This window comes from Panthera pardus, unplaced genomic scaffold, assembly GCF_024362965.1.
Source record: "Panthera pardus isolate Hobbes unplaced genomic scaffold, ASM2436296v1 HiC_scaffold_17, whole genome shotgun sequence".
NCBI classification, from domain to species: Eukaryota; Metazoa; Chordata; class Mammalia; order Carnivora; family Felidae; genus Panthera; species Panthera pardus.
In genome coordinates, this window is record NW_026526732.1 from 23,410,328 (window position 1) to 23,429,738 (window position 19,411).

At 40.4% G+C, this 19,411-nt stretch overlaps 1 long non-coding RNA gene across 2 annotated transcripts in view; it reads right to left on the reverse strand.

The window, feature by feature from the left end:
* Positions 1-1,797: 1,797 nt before the first annotated feature.
* The window catches only part of LOC109252544 (uncharacterized), a 29,847-nt gene continuing 12,233 nt past the window's right edge, over positions 1,798-19,411 (reverse strand). Inside the window, exons 2-4 of one of the 2 annotated variants that reach the window (XR_008422874.1) lie at positions 16,501-16,650; positions 14,693-14,783; positions 1,798-5,567 (exon numbers count right to left, since the gene is read on the reverse strand). This is a non-coding gene — a long non-coding RNA (uncharacterized LOC109252544). Of the gene's footprint in view, positions 5,568-14,634; positions 14,784-16,500; positions 16,651-19,411 lie in introns of those variants that run through there. The other variant, XR_002074075.2, reaches the window with a different exon arrangement.

Sequence of the window (19,411 nt, forward strand, 5' to 3'; positions counted from 1 at the left end):
ACAATCCTAAATTTTACTTATTACGTTTGCCATAGCAGTGGTGTGGGTAGCATAGTTGTGAGATTATTTCTGTGTATACTGGGCAAATGAGTAAATATATTGATGTTCTGGGAACTAGGGTTCTCACTGTAGTAAAAAAGAGAGAGAGAGAGAGAGATAACATGAGGGAGTGTGAGGAGAACGCTGCTGGGCTTGAACTCAAGAAATCAGTATAACATAATCATTTAGAAAGTTACAGACCAAATGATACCACAGTATAAATGAACAAGTGCAGCGCCCATATTTTGCTTTCTAAATATTATTGCCTACTAAAGATCCAGAGCTCCTTGCAGAAATGACTGATTATGCATTGAAGACTAGAAAAATACAAGATGAGCATAGAATATCCAGTTGCTTTAGAAAGCAAAAAGATAATCAAATACTGATGAAGACAAGAAGACAAGGGGGACTTTTCTTTTTACCAGTGACAGAGTAACAGACACCTCATTTACCTTCCTATCTTAAATAACTAGAAAACTGGGATATACATATATCCTGAGATATATTCCCGAGAAAAGAAAACAAAGTTAAACCTGCAACTGACCCGGCCTAATGCTTGAAGGAAATTTCTAGGCTGCAGCATAGGGAGGGGAAACCCAACAGAGTTTGGGGGTCTCATTAAATTGAGGAGAAAACAAATTAGAATTCAAGGAGGCCGAGGCAGCCAAAATTTTCATGGCAGAATACTGGAGCAGGGGCAGCTGAGCTCCAAAGGTTTGGAAAGTGTCACCTCAAGTCTGCAGCAGAGTGCTGTTTTGTATGGTTTGGAAGCAAATACTCAAGGCCAATGGAAAGAAGCAGGCTGAAGAATTCTTAGAGCTCAAATGGGGCTGAGAATAATTTGTGTTTCTACCAGACAGGGCAGACAGACCTCATAACACATGGGGCACTGGATAGAATTCTCAGAAAGATATCATCTTTGTAATGGGGATAAATTCATCTTAGATGAAAAATTACTCTTGATTTAACCCAACAAAACTTATTCCAGTGAAGTGATGGATAAAATTGATTCCAAGCACATACCGCTAGAACATGTTCCAACAATAGTTACAGGAATACAACAAAATACAGCATTGACAACTTAAAAATCTCAAAGTCCAGCATCAAATAAGTAATGACTAGCCATATAAAAAATAGGGCAATATAATCCATGTCTATGAAAAAAATCAGTAAAAATTTACCTCCAAATGACTAAAGTGTTCAGATTGGCAAAGACACTAAAATTGCTATTATAAATATGCTTGATATGCATCAGAAGGTAAAGGAAAACATGAGCACAATAAGCACAAACAATCCAGTGTAGAAATGGGCAGAAGACATGAACATACACTTTTCCAAAAAAGACATCCAAATGGCTAACAGACACATGCTCAACATCACTCACCATCAGGGAAATACAGTCAAAACCACAATGAGATACCACCTCACACCTGTCAGAATGGCTAACATTAACAACTCAGGAAACAACAGATGTTGGCAAGGATGCAGAGAAAGCAGAACTCTTTTGCACTGCGGGTGGGAACGCAAATTGTGCAGCCATTCTGGAAAACGGTATGGAGGTTCTTCAAAAAAATTAAAAATAGAGCTACTCTATGATCCAGCAACTGCACTACTAGGTATTTATCCAAAGGATACAAAAATGCTGATTCGAAGGGGCACATGCACCTCAATGTGTATAGCAGCACTATCAACAGTAGACAAATGGAAAAAGCCCATTGATTGATGAATGGATAAAGAAGATGTGGTATATACATACAATGGAATATTACTCGGTAATCAAAAAGAATGAAATCTTACCATTTACAACAACGTGGTTGGAACTACAGTGTTTAATGTAAGTGGAATAAATCAGTGAGGGAAAAATAAATATCATATGATTTCACTCATATATGGAATTTAAGAAACATAACAGATGGACATAGGGGAGGGGAAAAAATAAGATAAAAACAGAGAGGGTGGCCAATCATAAGAGACTCTTTTTTTTTTAATTTTTTTAATGTTTATTCATTTTTGAGAGACAGAGACAGAGCAGGAAAGGGGCAGAGAGAGGAAGACACCAAATCTGAAGCATGCTCCAGGCTCTGAGCTGTCGTCACAGAGCCCAATGTGTGGCTCGAACTCACGAGCTGTGAGATCATGACCTGAGCCAAAGTTGGACGCTCAACCGACTGAGCCACCCAGGCGCCCCAAGAGACTCTTTAAATACAGAGAACAAACTGAGGGTTGTTGGCAAGGTGTTGGGTGGAGAGATGGGCTAAATGGGTGATGGGCATTAAGGAGAGCACTTGTTGGGATGAGCACTGGGTGTTATATGTAAGTGATGAAGCACTAAATTCTACTCCTGAACCACTACTACACTATGTTATTCTAACTTGGATTTATATTAAACAAAAGAAATTCCAGAGATGAAAAATATATAATATCTGAAATGCTAAATATACCAGATGGTGTTTTTTTTTTTATTTACTTTTAAGAGACAGAGAGAGACAGAGCATGAATAGGGGAGGGGCAGAGCAAGAGGGAGACCCAGAATCCAAAGCAGCCTCCAGTCTCTGAGCTGTCAGCACAGAGCTCGATGTGGGGCTCGAACCCACGAACCACAAGATCGTGACCTGAGCCAAAGTCAGACACGTAACAGACTGAGCCACCCAGGAACCCCACTAGATGGTATTAATAGCAGATTAACCAAAGAAAAAAATGTCAATGAACTTGAAGACATAGAAATAGGAGCTAATAAATGAATCACAGATGGGAAAAATAAAAGCTAAAAGGGAGAGGAGGAGAAAGAAGGAGGAAGAGGAAGAAGACTAGCAACAACAAAACCAACAAATATAACAAGAACAACAAAGCTCCCTGAACAACTTAACAATATCAATCAGTGTAATATACATGGAGTTGAACTCTGAGAAGGAAAAAATATTTGAAAAATGAATGGCTAAAATGTCCCAAAGTTATATTTATATATTAGCTTATATATATTAACTTATATATTATATATTAAAGGATAATTATATATAATTGTATGCATTATCAATAATAATTATATATTTTTATAATATATATCTAAATCTACAAATGCAAGAAGCTCCATTAACCCTGAACAGGATGCACCTAGAAGAAAATCACACTGAAACACATCATAATCCCTTTGATGAAATAGTGCTAAAAAAAGACATTAAAGCAACTAAAAATACAAAGACACATTATTAACAGAGAAACAAACATTAAGAATGACTTCGGTTTCCTTGTCAGAAACTACGCAAAAAAAAAAAAAAAAAAAAAATGAAGGAATGACATTTTTAAATTTCTGAAAGAAAAAAATCTAAAATTCTGTAACCAGCAAATATGTATGTCTTTCACAAATGAAGCAACATAAAGGATGTTTTTGACCATGAAAATCCAAGCAGACTTGCACTAGAAAAATGTTAAAGAAAGTTCTTTAGGTAGACGCAAAATACCAAATAGATGTTTAGATCTACACAAAGGGAGTGAAAAGAGCTAGAAAATGATGTGTATGTGGGTAAATAAAAGAAAAGCTTTTATTTATTTATTTATTTATTTATTTATTTATTTATTTATTCTGAGAGAGAGAGGGAGAGAGAGAGGGAAGGGGCAGAGAGAGAGGGAGAGAGAGATAATCCCAAGCAGGCTCCACACTGTCAGCTCAGAGCCCGATGCAGGTCTCGAACTCACGAACCCCTGAGATCGTGACCTGAGCCAAAATGAAGAGTTGGACGCTTTACTGACTGAGCCATCCAGGTGCCCCAAGGTTTCTCATTTTTAATTGCTTTAAACATGATTGGCTGCTTAGAGCCAAAATAACTGTGACTGCATTAATAATACATACAGAAGTAACTTGTATGACTACGACAAAAGCACAGAGGACCGTAGGGGAGATACGGAAACATATTGCCGTAAAGTTCTTACACTGTTTGTAAGGTAGTGTAATATTTGAAAGTACATGGGATTGGTTAGATATGCACATTGTAAATTCTATGCAACCACTCAAAACAAAACAAAGAAATAGATAAAATTTTATAGAAGCCCCTTTGAAGGGGCTTCTGCTAATTACATTTGTGGCAAATTTGAACATCAGTAGGATAATGAGTCCTAGCACATTAATTTTTAAAAATCCGTTCAGATTTTAGTGATGATCAAAAAGGGAGAAAGAGAGAGAGAGAGGAGAAGAAACAACAAAAAAGAAAGTTGTTTTTTATAACAGAATGCCAACGAGTACACGAAGAAGAAATGACAGGCTTAAAAAATTTGCTGTGGGGCGCCTGGGTGGCTCAGTCGGTTAAGCCTCCGACTTCGGCCCAGGTCACGATCTCGAGGTCCCTGAGTTCGAGCCCCGCGTCGGTGTCTGTGCTGACAGCTCAGAGCCTGGAGCCTGTTTCAGATTCTGTGTCTCCCTCTCTCTCTGACCCTCCCCTGTTCATGCTCTGTCTCTTTCTGTCTCAAAAATAAATAAACGTTAAAAAAAATTTTTTTTTAAATTTGCTGTTTTGCAAACCTAAATAAATAAATGATAAGTGAATAAATGTTTCATGGAAGAATAATTAATGGATGCTAAAACCACTGGGCGAAATTTTTTTGAGGAACTAAATATTCATACAGTTTAAAATTTTTACTTCACCAAATATTATTTATTAATTACAAAGAGAAGTTTCTTTGGAATAAAGAGCTCTGACAGAAATTACCTTAAACAAGTAATCAACTTGGTATTCGTAGTAATGGGACTATTATTTGCCATTTGGCAAGATGCAATGAGAAGGATACATCAAGTTTGAAGTATTCTTGCCAGGCATTAAAATAAAAATTAATGTTTATTTATTTTTGAGAGAGAGAAAGAGGGGTGGAGGGGTAAAGAGAGAGGGAGACAGAACATCCAGAGCGGGCTCTGCACTGAGAGCACAGAGCCCGGCGAGGGGTTCAAACTCACCAGCCGTGAGATCACGACCTGAGCTAAAGTCGGACACTTAACTGACTGAGCCACCCAGGCGCCCCGCCAAGCATTTTAAATATGAATTTAATCATGAGGACATAATAGTACAAATTCAGAATGTAGGACATTCTCCAAAACAATTGTCCCGAATTACTCAAAAAGGTCAATGTCAAGACAGACAACAGCAATGAATTTTTTAAAAGTACAAGGCAGTTGTCTTACATTAAAGGAGATTAAAGAGACATGACACTCAGATGCGATGTGGGAACCCTGACTGGGAAACTGAGGCATTCTAAGTATACACGAGGGTCACCGGGCAGTGAGAGGCAGAAACAGGAGACCAAGCTGGTTGTGCTCATCTCCAAAGCCTAGGCTCAACTTTTTGTCACTATTCGTGGGTTTTTACAAAATCTCACGGTTAGCTTGTTGAACGTTAAAGAAGAATTTTAAACCTTGGTGTTTCAGAAGTGCCGTTTTCACAACCCACTCCGTCTCATCGGTCGACAAAAAACCCCCAGGTGTCCCAAATTTCAAGGACCGTGTTTATCTTAGACCACAGAAGTGACAGGTGATTTACTCCATCCTAAAAAAAAAAAAAAAAAGAATTTACAGATAGAGACACTCTTTACACCTAAAGATAGGTCTAGAATATGGAGTCTAGCTCTTCACTTCCAGGACTCCAATCACAGGCACCTACTCTTTGGATACCGGGAAGGAAGCGAGTTAATGTGAAAGCCGAGGAGGGGAATGACACAGAAGTAGAACGTTTAATAGGAACAAGATGTGTCTGTAGCCCCTGTCTCCATATTTAGCTCAGCTTCCATCCATCATTTGCAAAGGGAAGCATGAAAAGCATCATGTTTGTGTTGAAAGGAGGAAAATGTGAGTGGCATTCTTGGTAACAAGACTTGGAAGTGGGAGGCGGCGGGGAGCTATATATTATACCTGGAACGCAGGCATACTGGTGCCAGCTTCAAAAATGGACTGAGAATAAGAGGGAGCTAAAATTTTAACAGAATCTGGAGCCTTTTGAAGTGTGAATGAATGAAATGAGATGTGTGAACATGCACAGACCCGTCCTTCTGTTCCTCCTAGGAAGCTCCCAGCCCGCAGATCCCCAGATACCCGCAGAGGAAAAGACCTTCTGGATGAGGACACGCTGTGGGTTTTCCCTGTCAGAACGGCGCGGGGCACGAAGGATGTGTGTCGGCCTCCTCTCTGGCCAGTTTTAGCTCTCTCAAGTGATTGGGCTTCCTCGGGTCCGTGATGGAGCAGGCCGTGCTGTCAGGGACATCTCCAGACATTCACTGGCACGTTCCCAGGGTGGATGTATCTGTGAAACACATTTGGCTCTCTGTCTCCTCTTGATGGTTGCCTGCCGTTCTCAGCATTACCGAGGGTGCTCTGAAAAGCCGAAGCTGGCGTCCCGCAAGCTTTCCCTGTGGGGGCTCCAGTTGGACTAAACCTCCCTTTAGAATTTCGTTTCCCAGAGGATCCAAGTTGGAAATTGTTAGATGCAAAATCATCCCAGTTCTCCAAGATTTGGGCACTCTGAATACTTCTGATGAGAAGCAGGTGCATGGAACAGAGACAGTATATGGAGAACAAAGGGTCTGCGTGTTCAGGAAGTGGGGACCTTCAATTCTTCCACGTGCCATGAGCGATCCAAATATTAATCGCCGTTTCTTCAGAGCCCTCAATTCTTGTTTGATACACCACCCCTTTAATATAGCTATCACTTTATTCATTTCTCACTTTTTTTGGAATTTCTGATATTATTGTTCATATTGATCACAATCATCTACTTTATTCATTTTTAAGGCATCGAAGAGGGCGCTTTTCAAGTTTTGCATATGTTGTCCCGTGACTCTTCTCAAAAACAGGTGTCCCCCCACTTCCCAAAAGCTCGCGTTACACCACTCACTTTTACAAGAGAACTAATAGGACCTGTTTCTGCTAACCGGAAGAAATCCAAAGAGGATTTTTGCTTTTACAAAAAAAGGCGAAAAGCCAACAGAACGTTCAGCGCCTGTTTTGCAGAGAGCTGTTTCGGAGGCAGCGTGCCCAGGGCAGTGAGAATGGCGCTTCCAAGCCCCCTCCCCTGAAACTGCACTCAACACCTCAGCATCAAGCCGCCATAGCTTCGAACCGTGTCTGTGACCATCTGTGCTTTATCTCAATTTATTTTGCGTGTCCGTTAACAAGATGTGGCCTAAGGTATCTGAAAAGTCTAAGAAAGGTTATGTTTGGGGCCTGAGGATGCTCAAAATTGTTTCTGTGGGAGTTAATGGTAATTACTTTCTTTGCTTTCTGCCGTTTCAACTTGGGAAAAGTTTCATAGGAATGCTCCACTTCTGGACAGCAAGGGAAACCCGTAATTTCCTTTGTGCTCCAGTTGTTTTCCTATTCGGACTTCTAGCTGCAGAAATGCCAAACCCTCCCTTTCCCATTGTGCTTTCCTTGGAGATCATTCTGTTGTTGGAATGTGGAAATAGACCCTTGCCCTTAGTCCCATGCACATGATTGATGAAGCTGGGACCAGACTTCATCATTCCTGACTCCTGGAATTAGTATCATCCCATTGTCCCACTTGCCTCTGACAAACTCTAATTCCGCAAGCGCCCCACCCACACGGAGCAGGTCCTCAGTAAGCTCCTGTTAACTCAGAGGAACCAGGGATATCGAGGATTCGATATTATTTACAGGGCCGGCAGCACTTAAACATTCGCCGGGGCCAGCAGAGGTGTGGTGAGTTTCTTTTGGCCATTGCAGCTATTCTGAGCAGCCGTATCTTTGGACAATGCAAGAGTTAAACATGGATTCAGTCAAGAAGGAAGATCTGTTCCCAGGAGGGTCTCCGTTCCCCTTAGAGGTGGGCACGACCTGTGAGAAGGATTCTCTTAGGGCCTCATAAAAACCAGTAGTGTGTGGTAAAGTTCTCTTGTTTACCCGTGGTGGAGAAACATACGTGTCTTCTGAATGAGAGGTTTGGCTGTTTTTGGTAGACGGGAGGTAAAGGCAGTATCTGCTGGAAGTGGAAGCAGGAGTGGTGAGTGAGGATTGAGTAGTGGTGCAATAGGCAGAGTTCTAGAGGTAGGTTTACCCCGAGAGGGAGACGCACTGGGACAGTGAGACATCCGGGGTGGTGACATGGTAGCCACATATTCCTAGCAGGGTTCTGTTAAGTGACACAGGTCACTCAGCCTGGAGATTTGCTTGGACAGCGGGTCATTTTGGCTCATTCGGGCATAGTAACTTCTCATTACCTCTCATTCCTCTTCTTTCACCTTTTGGGTTCTTTTGAACCCTCTGACTTTGTAGCTCTTGACCTTGTGGTATATTAAAGTCACATGGGACATTAAAAAATAACAGGGCGCCTGGGTGGCTCCGTCAGTGAGGTGTCTGATCTCAGCTCATGTCACGATCTCACAGTTCGTGAGTTCAAGTCCCTCATCAGGCTCTGTGCTGACAGCTCGGAACCTGGACCCTGCTTCGGATTCTGTGTCTCCCTCTCTCTGCCCCTCCCCCACTCACACTCTGTCTCTCTCTCTCTCTCTCTCTCAAAAATAAATAAACATTAACAAAATAAAAAAAAATGTTAGGCTTACCTGCAGAAATTCTTAATTCTTCTGGGTTGAGCCTGGGCATCAGTATAGTTAAGACTCCCTAGGTGATTCTAATATGTATCCATGATTGCCAACAAAATAAAAATCTAAAACTCAGGAGAATCCTTCACGGTTTGATTCTGCAAGGCTGGATATATAAAGATTCTGATTAGTAAGACCCTTCCACTGGACTTTGGCAGCTTTCTTCACTAGAATGATATTGATAAGATAAAGCTGACGTTCTGTTCATAAGCCTTGCCACAATCCTATGGACACTCCTAACAAATAACCGAGAAGCAGAAAACTCCAAACGCTGCTGGTTTATACGGTGCATCTTCATTATGTTCCCAGTGGGGAACTTCCTTTAAGGGCTCTTTAGGATTCGTGCAGCTTCTTTATGCTATGAGACGTAGGCTGTGGCTTACCAAACATGTCTAGAAAGAATCTCCCTTAGCCCAGGACTTCAACCCTTTGCTTACTCTCTGATTTTCCTGAAATGTGTTTGGGACACATTATAGAATGGTACATTCCACTCCCACATTTTTGTTTGCCACTTAAACCCTAGATTGTCATCAAGACATATCCTGATCACTAACACATGCAATAAGCACACAGTATGTTTTTTTTCCCCCTTTCTCCCTGCTGGATGGTACATAGAAAACGCACACTTGGGAATCAAGCAACCTCAGCTGTACTTCCAACCCTAGCTAAATAGCTATGTGATTGTGGGACAACCTTCATTTCTTCTTGATTCACTCTTCTGTAGAACAAAGGGGGTTGAAGTAAATATCTGGTTTTCAACACTACCCGCCTTTTTACAGTGAGAGTACCCTTTCCTCAAAAGCATGCTTACTATAAAAGTCAATATATAAATCTGATTGTCAGGAAGCTGTACTGATTGTGGGGCTTTGGGAGGACCTGAAGCCCCTTGGGTTTCCTCATCTCCTCCCCTAACCTTGAAGTGATTCCACGGAATCCGCAGGATATAAAGAGGAAGGTCGAAAGTATATGCACTAATTAGTTCAGGTCTTTTCTACTGTATTATTCTCTGAGTACAAATGCACGCACACATGCACATATATACACATGCACACTGAGTTTGATGTTTCAGGCTTAAGAGGTAGTAGATACAGTGAGACAGACTAGCAGTGATAAAAACTTGGAAATGCTATGCATTCGTTGGTAGGGTATGGAAAGATACAGGTCTTGGGAGTGCATTGTGCCTCCTTCTAAGGACAGCCAGGCAGCCAGGCAGTGAATGGTCAGTCAGGTTTGGTGACTACCAGGTACTCAGTGGTCTGGAGGGTTAACACCTTGTAGCAGGTGATATCCCATAGGTAGTGACTTCATGACCGGGAATCTGGGAACAGGGTCTTGGAGAGAGACCCGTGAGGAAGCAGGATAGAAACAACTGGCGTTACTTATTTTTGAGAACGAGGAGGTCCATATTTATACGAAGTATTCACTGCCTATTGGAAGTACTATCCCGTAGGTCCCCTATATTCCAGATAGGCTTATAAAAACAAGTTACACAAACAAGTCATACATTCTTTATAACTAGAAATGAAAAGTAGCATTTCTCTTCATTTCCCCTGGTTCTCCTGGATATCTCCATAACTGTAAATGCTTACTTGAGGGACAGCTGTTTAGCTCTCAACCAATATACTTGTCTCAAGAAAGATCTCACAGGACTTTCTTTGGCCTGAAAGAATGCTTACTCCCAATTCAGCAGGGTTCCAAAAAATAAAATATTACCTGGGGTCAGATATCCATTTTCTTAAAGCAGACATACTTAACTTTAAGGAGAAAAGCTTGTTGAATCTTATAAGTTAGTTTAATATTTCTGGGGTCCTTCTAACCCTAAATGAAGAGGCATGTAATCTCCCTTCTCTTGCTAAAAAAAAAAAAAAAGAAAAGAAAATGGTTTGACTTTCATGCCATGCTCTGGAAATAAAATTGAAATCCATCTTAAGACTGTTTCTTTCAGAACTTACACATTAATCTTGCTTTATCATTTGTTTATGATATGTGCCATTTACCTGATGAAACCATTGATAACTGGTATCATTCAAATAAGTGAGGTGTTAGTCATAAGTGTCCACCACAGTGCCTGGCACCCATAAAGACAACAATTAAACAAAGCAACCGGCTTCGAGCCAACAAAAAACAGTCTCGGAGGCTTGGTTTCAGTTAGGCCTGGACTGACTGAGTTGAAGTCAGGAAAAGGCTGTCTGGCCTGCCAGGAACCAGCTAGATGGTCACTTACAAATATAATTTGAAGGGGTTTGACCTTCCGACAGCAACTCTCTCTGGTTTGTCTGCTGTACTCGGGAGCTGGAGGGTCTGGACTCTCACTGTTGAATGTTGCTGCCACATGGGGATGGCAGGGAGTGTACCGTCATTTTGGTATGCTCTCTGAATAGTTGTAAATGTAGGAGGTTAATTAATGATTTCCTACTCAGGTTTTGGTAGCATGAGGCTTCCATCAGCCACAGTGGAAGTCCTGAGTGCGTTGCTATAAGTCAGGTGGGTGTTGCTGGTGAGGGGTGATGAATAAGATACATGGGAACGCTGGGTAGGGCAGAAGGCAAACTTAGGTTAACTCCATGCTAATTCCTAGTGATTGCCTTGCCTCTTAGTCTTCATAATTCATTGAAGGAGATTGTTGTGCTTAATGTTTGGGAAGATACCAAAAAAACAAAAAAAATGGCAGAGATGACTCCTTCCCTCATATAGTGTATAATTTAGATGAGGAGATAAAACATACATGACATGATTGGTTATGCATTGGTGCATTTTTAAGCATGAAGATAATGGTTGGTGCCATTTTGGCTTAATAGTGGTATCAGCAGAATTTTTAGTGAAATGAGATCATAATTTTATCTTGCACTGTGAGAGCTCCCTATTAATATAGAGATTGGTGTAGCTGACTAGGAGAGTCTTATTTTCTTTGTGGAAAAGATGAAGATGGTCGTATCCATGTGCTATTTCTTTGCAAAACAATAACGCAGAGTGAGGTCTTACCCAAACTCAAAACATGGGCCTATCTGTTCTTCTGACTTCACCTCTCATATGAGCTCATAAGAAAGAGAAGGGTCAGATCTTGACCACAGCCTCTGTGAATCTACATTTATCATCATGTAGATAATAGCTGCACAAAATGGTTTTAGCATTTAAAGAGTAGTAGCAACAGCATGACCTGGAAGCTGGAAGCTCATAGAAATGCAAATGATCACCCTTCGAATCCTCAACCCTCTAGAGGATGTTTCCCAGGAACTTGTGTTTTAACAAGACTGTTAGAAGATTCTTATACAAGCTAAGGAAGACTGAAGAAATATTGTCATAGAAAATAGAGTTGACTGACAACAGAGCTCATTTTTTTTTTGTAGATCAGTCCCTGTACATAAATTTCTAAAAATTCAATTGGACAATCTTTGCCCCTTAATAGGAATGTTTAATCCCTTTATATTTAATGTAATAACTAATTTGTTATAAAATATATATGTGTATGCCAGGAGCTTTTGTGAATTGTCTTTTCCCCCCATTTATCACTCTCTTCTTACCTCTGGCATTTTAATTACACATTTTAAACCTTTCTCCTGTGCCTCTGTGTCTCTCATGTTCTAAATTAGTCAACTTTCACAGAGAATCAGAACCAATGCAATATGCATAGATATATGGACAGATTTGTTTCAAGAAATTGGCTCATCCAATTATGGAGCCTGGCAAGTCCAATATCTGCAGAGTAAACCAGCCAGCATGCTGGAGACCCAAGGAAGAGCACTGACATCGTAGTTCAAGTCTGAAAGCCATCCACCAGCAGAATTCCTTCTTGCTGAGGGGAAGTCAGTCTTTGCCTTCCTTAACTGATTGAATGGGGCCCACTGATGTTATGTCAGGCAAACTGCTTTATTCAAAGTTCTGTAATTTAAATGTTATTCTCATCTACAAAAAAACACCCTCTTATAAACATCCAGAATAATGCTTGATCAAATATCTGGGCGGGATGGCCTGGCCATTTTTACCCATAAGATTATCTATCACATATTTCTTTCTGTATTTTCCATACAGAAAGATGGAAGTGGATTTTCTACTTCCCTATTTTCCTTCACTAATCCACATAGCTGCTGAGTCCCAACTGCTGTTAAATTGCAGTTTATGTGTTGGGTATTTAATTTCAAGTATTTTATTTTTCTACTCTATAATTTTCATTTAATTCTTTCTAAAATACCAGTAGAAAACCAGAGAAGTAAAAATTTTCCATCTTTAACTTATGTTTTATCGATAATATATTCATGTTGGACTATATTTGAGTTATATTTTCTTAATTTGTCACATTAATCATATCCTTAAACGTTCAAGTATAATAACTTTAATAACAGTAGTATTTGTGGGTCTGTTTATATTACCTGTTTTTTTCCTCTTGGTTCTTTTCCTTGATAGGACCATAATTTTTGATTGAATGCTATATATTCTATATGAAAGACTGTGGAGGCACTCTCTTCCTTTGAGGGGGCTTACCCTCTCTTTTCATATGTATTCAGGGAAGAAGCTGATCACTTTGATTCAGTTAGCAACTGAACAGATTTGAGGCTGGGTTGAAGTCTGGAAAGTTACATATACTTCTGGTTAGCTCCTCAACCGTGGTATGGCTCCCAGGAGTCCCTCCTGAGCATAGAGTATTGACTTGGGCTTCTCCTTGTCAGGTTGTATTCTCCTATTTTTGTCTCTTCAACTCTGCGAGTAGGCCAAAACTTCTCTGATTTTCTGTGATTTCCTGCCTCGCTTCTTGTCCTTAGCAGTTTAAGGATTTAGCATATGCCTGTGGGAGAAAATGAGTATCTAATGTGCTTCTCCATGCTTTCCTTCTCTTCAGGATTCTGTTACTTCAAGTTTTGGATACTTTGGCCAATCAATCTCCCAACCTCCCCTTTGCTCTCAATTTTTTTTTTCCCTTTTTTGTCTGCACCCTTGTGAGATTTCCAGAAACTTTGTTTCTCTGCTTATCAGCCACAGCTCTCTGGGTAGATTGTTAGCCTCTAATTCCAAGCCAAAAACTAGCAATTGGCTTGAGGCGAAAAGCTGTTTGAAGAACATCATCTCAGCTCTCTGTGGTTCCCTTTTTTTGACTCTGCTTGATCTTGGCCCTTCAATTCCTGGTTGCTTCAGTCATTTTCCAATGCCTTCAGTCAGACAGCTGTTGTTATTGCTGTTTTTCTTTACATTTTATCTGAGTTTTCTATTTGTTCTTCCCAGAATAATTGGTCTAGTGCAAACTACTTTATCTTAGCTAGAAGTAAAAGTCTAACATATGATCTTGAAAATATCACTCAACATATCTTTGTCTATTTCTTGGCCAATACCTGAAAAAAATAATAGTATCTTGCCTTCATCTTCCCACCCTACAGCCCATTCAAGATAATTTGTAATGTTTTTGGTAAACTTTAGAAATGAGAGCAAAATCATTACCCTGAGATAGACATTAGAAACCCTGATATTTGGGGAAAATAATAACTTCCAATAAGATTCTATATGTGCAAGTATCATTTGCCCTTATAATAAAGACAATATTTTTTATTTTAATATACTAAGGTTTTCTCATCTTCCCTTGGGGAATATTTTGCATCAAGAAATTTGATATTAAATATGAATGTGTTTGAGGTCTGATTGCACCTAGACCAGCACCTGCAAATTCTACAATTTATTTTTCATCAGTCTTGTTTATAGTTCTTACATTTCACTTCAGGCATTTTTGAGGCAAATTATAGGTAGCTAGATTTTTTGATATTGAGTTCGCATAAAGATTTTTGTTTGCCAATATCATCTTTCCTGAATTTCACTCTCTGTTAGTTTGTAGAACATCCCAATCTTGTCCAATGTTTTAGAAGGAAGTTTGTGTCTTCTTGCTTACAATCCCCTGCTGTTTCATTATTTGTATCCCTAAAAGACCCTGGGGAAGTGAGTACCAAGTACAGGAATAGAATGCAGGTTTTCTTACTTCTACCCCTGAACCCTAAATCAGAAAACCAAAGGCCAGATCCCAGATCAATTGCTTTCTTTTTTATTCCTTGCATTAGGATAACCTCCACAAGAAGTGACTTACTTCCTCACAAGCCATTACTCTTCTATTTTGATCCAACTATAGGTATGATGCACATGGTCTTTGTGATTCTTCTGAGCCTGTAAATATGATCCTAAAAAAAAAAAGTCAGTTTTTTCTCATCACCTCTCCTGTTTCTTTTATCTACTGCCATAGACAGATTGAAGAACAATTGTATTATATTAATTATATACCGGTATAAGTGGTAAACTGTTACAGATATTTATTACCATACAAATTAGCCAAAGTTGGCTCCTTAGTGAATGGAAACAGAAAGAAACCAATTCCCTTTACTTTATGCTTGGTCATTTCTATAGCAGCCGATGCAATCATACTATTATTACCAATTCTTTGTGTAAATCTACCCATCTGAAAGGGCTCCAGGGCTTGTAATGTGATTCACAAGGATATCATAACATCATGGCAACTCTACAGCAAATTGAGGAAATTAAAAATGGTTTCTGAAATCACAGAAGGAGCAGAAGTAAGACAGCTAAAGGAAAGCTCAGAAAGGAGAATGAGTTAGGAATTATTCTCCAACAATCATTGCTGTAGAAAACCCCTATGCAATGACTGTTTTGATGCAGAGTGGAGGGTAAATGGTAGGAGAGGGAGTATCTGGGGGCTAACTCTCTTGACTGAATAAGTTGTTCAATTTACATGGCATCAGCATACTATTTCTTTAAAACTATCCCAACAAAATAGTTTTTTTGAAATTCAATAAAATATTTAATAAGATAGTTTTTGAATATTTATTGAAATGGTATTATTTCAATGAAACTAAAGCAACAAAGTAAAGAATGAGGTGTTCTATCTTAGTAACCAAACAACATTGTTTTCTTACCTGATAGAAATGGTGAGTTAATTGTGACCCTCAATTGTGATAGGTACCTTCAAGTCATGTAGGTATTTCTACCCTTCTAGGGTTCTAAGGAGGACCCCTCACAAAAGAAAGGTAATCACAGAGTGACAGAAGCCACACTGAGAAACAAGGAAAACTTTATTAATTCTGTGTTTGTCCATCCTGTAGACGGAAACCTCTTTGTGTGCTGCTCTGGGGAACCCCTAACCTGGGATGGGGAAATGGACTCATGACCTAACACCGGACTTGCCAGTTACTGATCCATTTAATGTGAATATTTCACGTTCAAGAAACATGGAGAATAATATATGAAACTAAAAGGCCTCTGACTAAGGAAGGAAGGTGCCCTGACTTTTGCCACCTCTCTCCTCTGTGAGTTTGGGCATGTTACTTGAATTTCCCGAGTCTTGGTTTCACCTTCCAATCAATAGGAATAATAACCCTTAGTTAAGAGATTAAATGAGACAGTGAATGTCAGGTGCTTAGCACATAGTAGTTACTCAGTAAATGGCAGGAATTTTTATTGACCTAATTTTTCACAATTTTATAAATAAAAGTAAATAGTAAGAGGGAATATGAAACTTTTTAAAGCCGTATTCAAGGCTGGAGGCAGGGAAGAAGGGAAAATGGCTTATTTATTAATTATTTGTTTAATTATTTGTTTTTAAGTTTATCATTTATTTGGAGAGAGAGAGAGAGAGGGAGAGAGAACAAGCACAGGAGGGGCAAAAAAGACAGGGAGAGAGAGAATCCCAAGCAGGCTCTACTGATAGCATGGAACCCGACATGGGGCTTAATCCCATGAACTGTGAGATCATGACCTGAGCCAAAATCAAGAGTCTGACACTTAACTGACTGAGACACCCAGACACCCCTGAAAAATCACTTTTTTAGTGTTTGAAAAAGGATATAAAATGAAACACTAATGATAAGAGGAAGCATCAGTTACCTTGACACTTGCTTTAAATGCTCTTGACCCAGTTTGGTGAAGCTTCATTACATACTGGGATAGCACTGAGTCACATTCTCTCTCCTGGAAGAGTTTGGTGATTGGACTTTACACAATCACTGAACACCACGATATGGAGTTCTCAGGGGTCTGTGAACAAGTTTTCAGGTTCAATAGCGAGTTGAGATCATCCAAGATGCCCTGACTCCAAACAATCTCAAAAATTCTTCAGCGCCATTTTATGTCTTTCGGAACCTCACAAACAAAATTCCTAACTCTGTAATGTACTCATGTACTTTGTAATAAAAAAATGAACTTTCATGTTAAGTTTATCAGTTTGCATTGAAAATGATCTCAGGAGTTAACATATACCAGTCCATGCCCTTTTCTATCCATAGCACTATACATTCCTCAGTAGCCTGGATAATGATGACATTGTACATTTTTTCTTTCTTTCTTGAAATTTATTTGGTATTTTTCATAGTTGTTGTAACAGTTGCTTATTGAAAGATAAGTGCCAGTTGAGAGGGAGTCATTTGCTAATGTCTAGTCTAATGGACTCTGAGAAGACAAAGGCTTTGAATTGCCTGTTACTCTTTTTTCAGCCTATATTAGGTTTCTATTGCTGCCATAACCAGTTACCACAAACTTAGTAGCTTAAAACACTACAACTTTATTACCTTACACTTCTGGAGGTCAGAAGGCCAACCCAGGTCTCATTGGGGGTAAAATCAAGGTGTCTGAAGGTCTGTGCTCCTTCTGGAAGGTCTAAGGGAGAATTTGTTTTCTTGGCTTTTCCAGCTTGTGGAGGTTGCATTCCTTCACTTGCAGCTTTTTTGTTCCCAATCTTAAAAGCTAGCAATGTCTCATCTCTATTACCCTATTGTTCTTTGATCGCAGCTGGGAAAGGTTCTCTGTTGTTAAAAAACCCCATGTGATTAGACTGGATACACATGGATAGTCTCATCAATTCTCCCCATCTCAAGATGCTTAACTGAATCACACCCACAAGGTTCTTTTTGCCAGGTAAGATAATCTTATCCATAGGTTTCTAGAATTAGAATGTGAACATCTCTGTGTGTGGAGTGGTGGTGGTGGTGGTAATTCTGCCTACCTTCAAAGAAAAAATGGAATTATAATTTCGGCAAAAATTGCACAGGGAACTTCTAAGTGTTGTCTTTCCTAGAGAGGGTTTAGAGGTGGCTTATTCGAGAAAACAAGAGAGTAGGTCCTTGGTTGAGTGTTGTGGATAGAGCTCGGCCTTTATGCACCATTCCCTTCTATTACATGGTGGGAAATGAGGCTCTCCTTCACAATCAAGACATTATCAAGGACACTGAATTGCCCCCAAGGATTTTAGAAAGAGTGAGAGAGTGTGAATGATATGGGAAAGTACCAAGGAGTGGGGTCTTACCTGAGACAGTCCCTGGACAGTCTAGACAGGTAAGGAAAGCTAGGCAGCCTCAGAGATGGTCTTGCTTGAGAGAGATGGGTTTGCCAGAAAGGATGAATATCTTGCTTCTGGCAATCTCATCATGAGAAAAGAAACAGGACAGTGTAGCTTTGATTGGATTAAAGAAATGTAGGCAGCTGCAGAAGCTTCAGAGATGGGTAGAGATGGTAACCCCCCCACCCCCCACCACAACAGGCAGTATGGCCATGTGTGGTGGTGCCAGAGTGGCTGAGTGTCTCAGGGAGGCTGATGCAATGGGACCCTTCTCAGACATTGAGCACATCTGGGCCTAGAGGTTACTGTTCTCTTCATGAAAGTCAAATGTGTAGTGTGTTCCGGGATTTGTCCTGTGCTCCTTTGCACAGCACAAATTCTCAGGCTGCAGATGAAGAAGTTAACTAGCAGAGTAGAGCTAGGAGTGAGGAAAGGGGAAGCTCAAGGGGTGATGGGGTTGCCAGTGTGGTTTAGGGCCAGTTCACAGCCCTTTGCTGTGACAGACACTGTTTCCAGGGGCCTGTGGCATATAAGCAGAATCCCAAGGGAGGAAACAGATCAGTAATGACAGTTATGAAGATGATCCAACTACAAACAGGGCAGGAAAGATGGAAGCAGATGTTGCACTTTTTCTTGGAAAAGTGGAGGCAGATTTGAGTCAAAGAGGTCTTTACTGGCCGCTGGTATCTACTGAACTATCTACCCAAATAATCAGTATTAAACCAGTGAATGGAGAGTCCAGGAAGCTTCTGAGAAAGTGGATGCAGAGGGGCTGTGACTTTGTCGAATGAACATTTGTTAAGCAGTACCCTGGGGTGTTGGATGGTGAGCCGCAGGTTCAGCAAAACCCACAAGGGAATTGAAAGAGAGAAGTTTCTTACCCACAGGTCCTAGAGGAGCTACATGGTATGCCTCCAGGGACCACAGTGGGAGGCCAAGGCAGGGTGCAGGCAGAGAGCAAGGCAGGACCTGAGGTTCACGCCTTTGTGAGGGTCCCGGAATAGAGTGCTTTGGGGTTCCCAGGCTAAGGCTTATCTGGTCTATTCAAACCAAAAGGAGCTTCATGGGGGTCTTATCTAAGGGATGCACAAGGGGATGGCCCTGGGAGGTGGGGGAGACTATCACCAGCGTGGTGTGGGGAGTCACATGAGGAATTTGTATTTATCTGTGACTCTGAGAGCTATTGTCTAGGGCACGTGCTTGCATGAGGGGCTTGTATCAGTCCAGGGCCCCCGCAGGCCACTTGGCCACACCAAATGGATGCCAAGGCAGCAGCATTATGGAGAGTAGTTTAGTTAAACTCTCAACACAAAGGCTAATGAAAGGGACCTGAATTTGTCATAATCGAAAGGGTCATAATTTGTGCCTTGGGGAAATGCACGATAGCAGACATGCCATTGTCATTGTTTTATTGTTTGTAGTCCTCACAATTCATGGAGTAGCTGCTTCATTGCAGGTACTGTG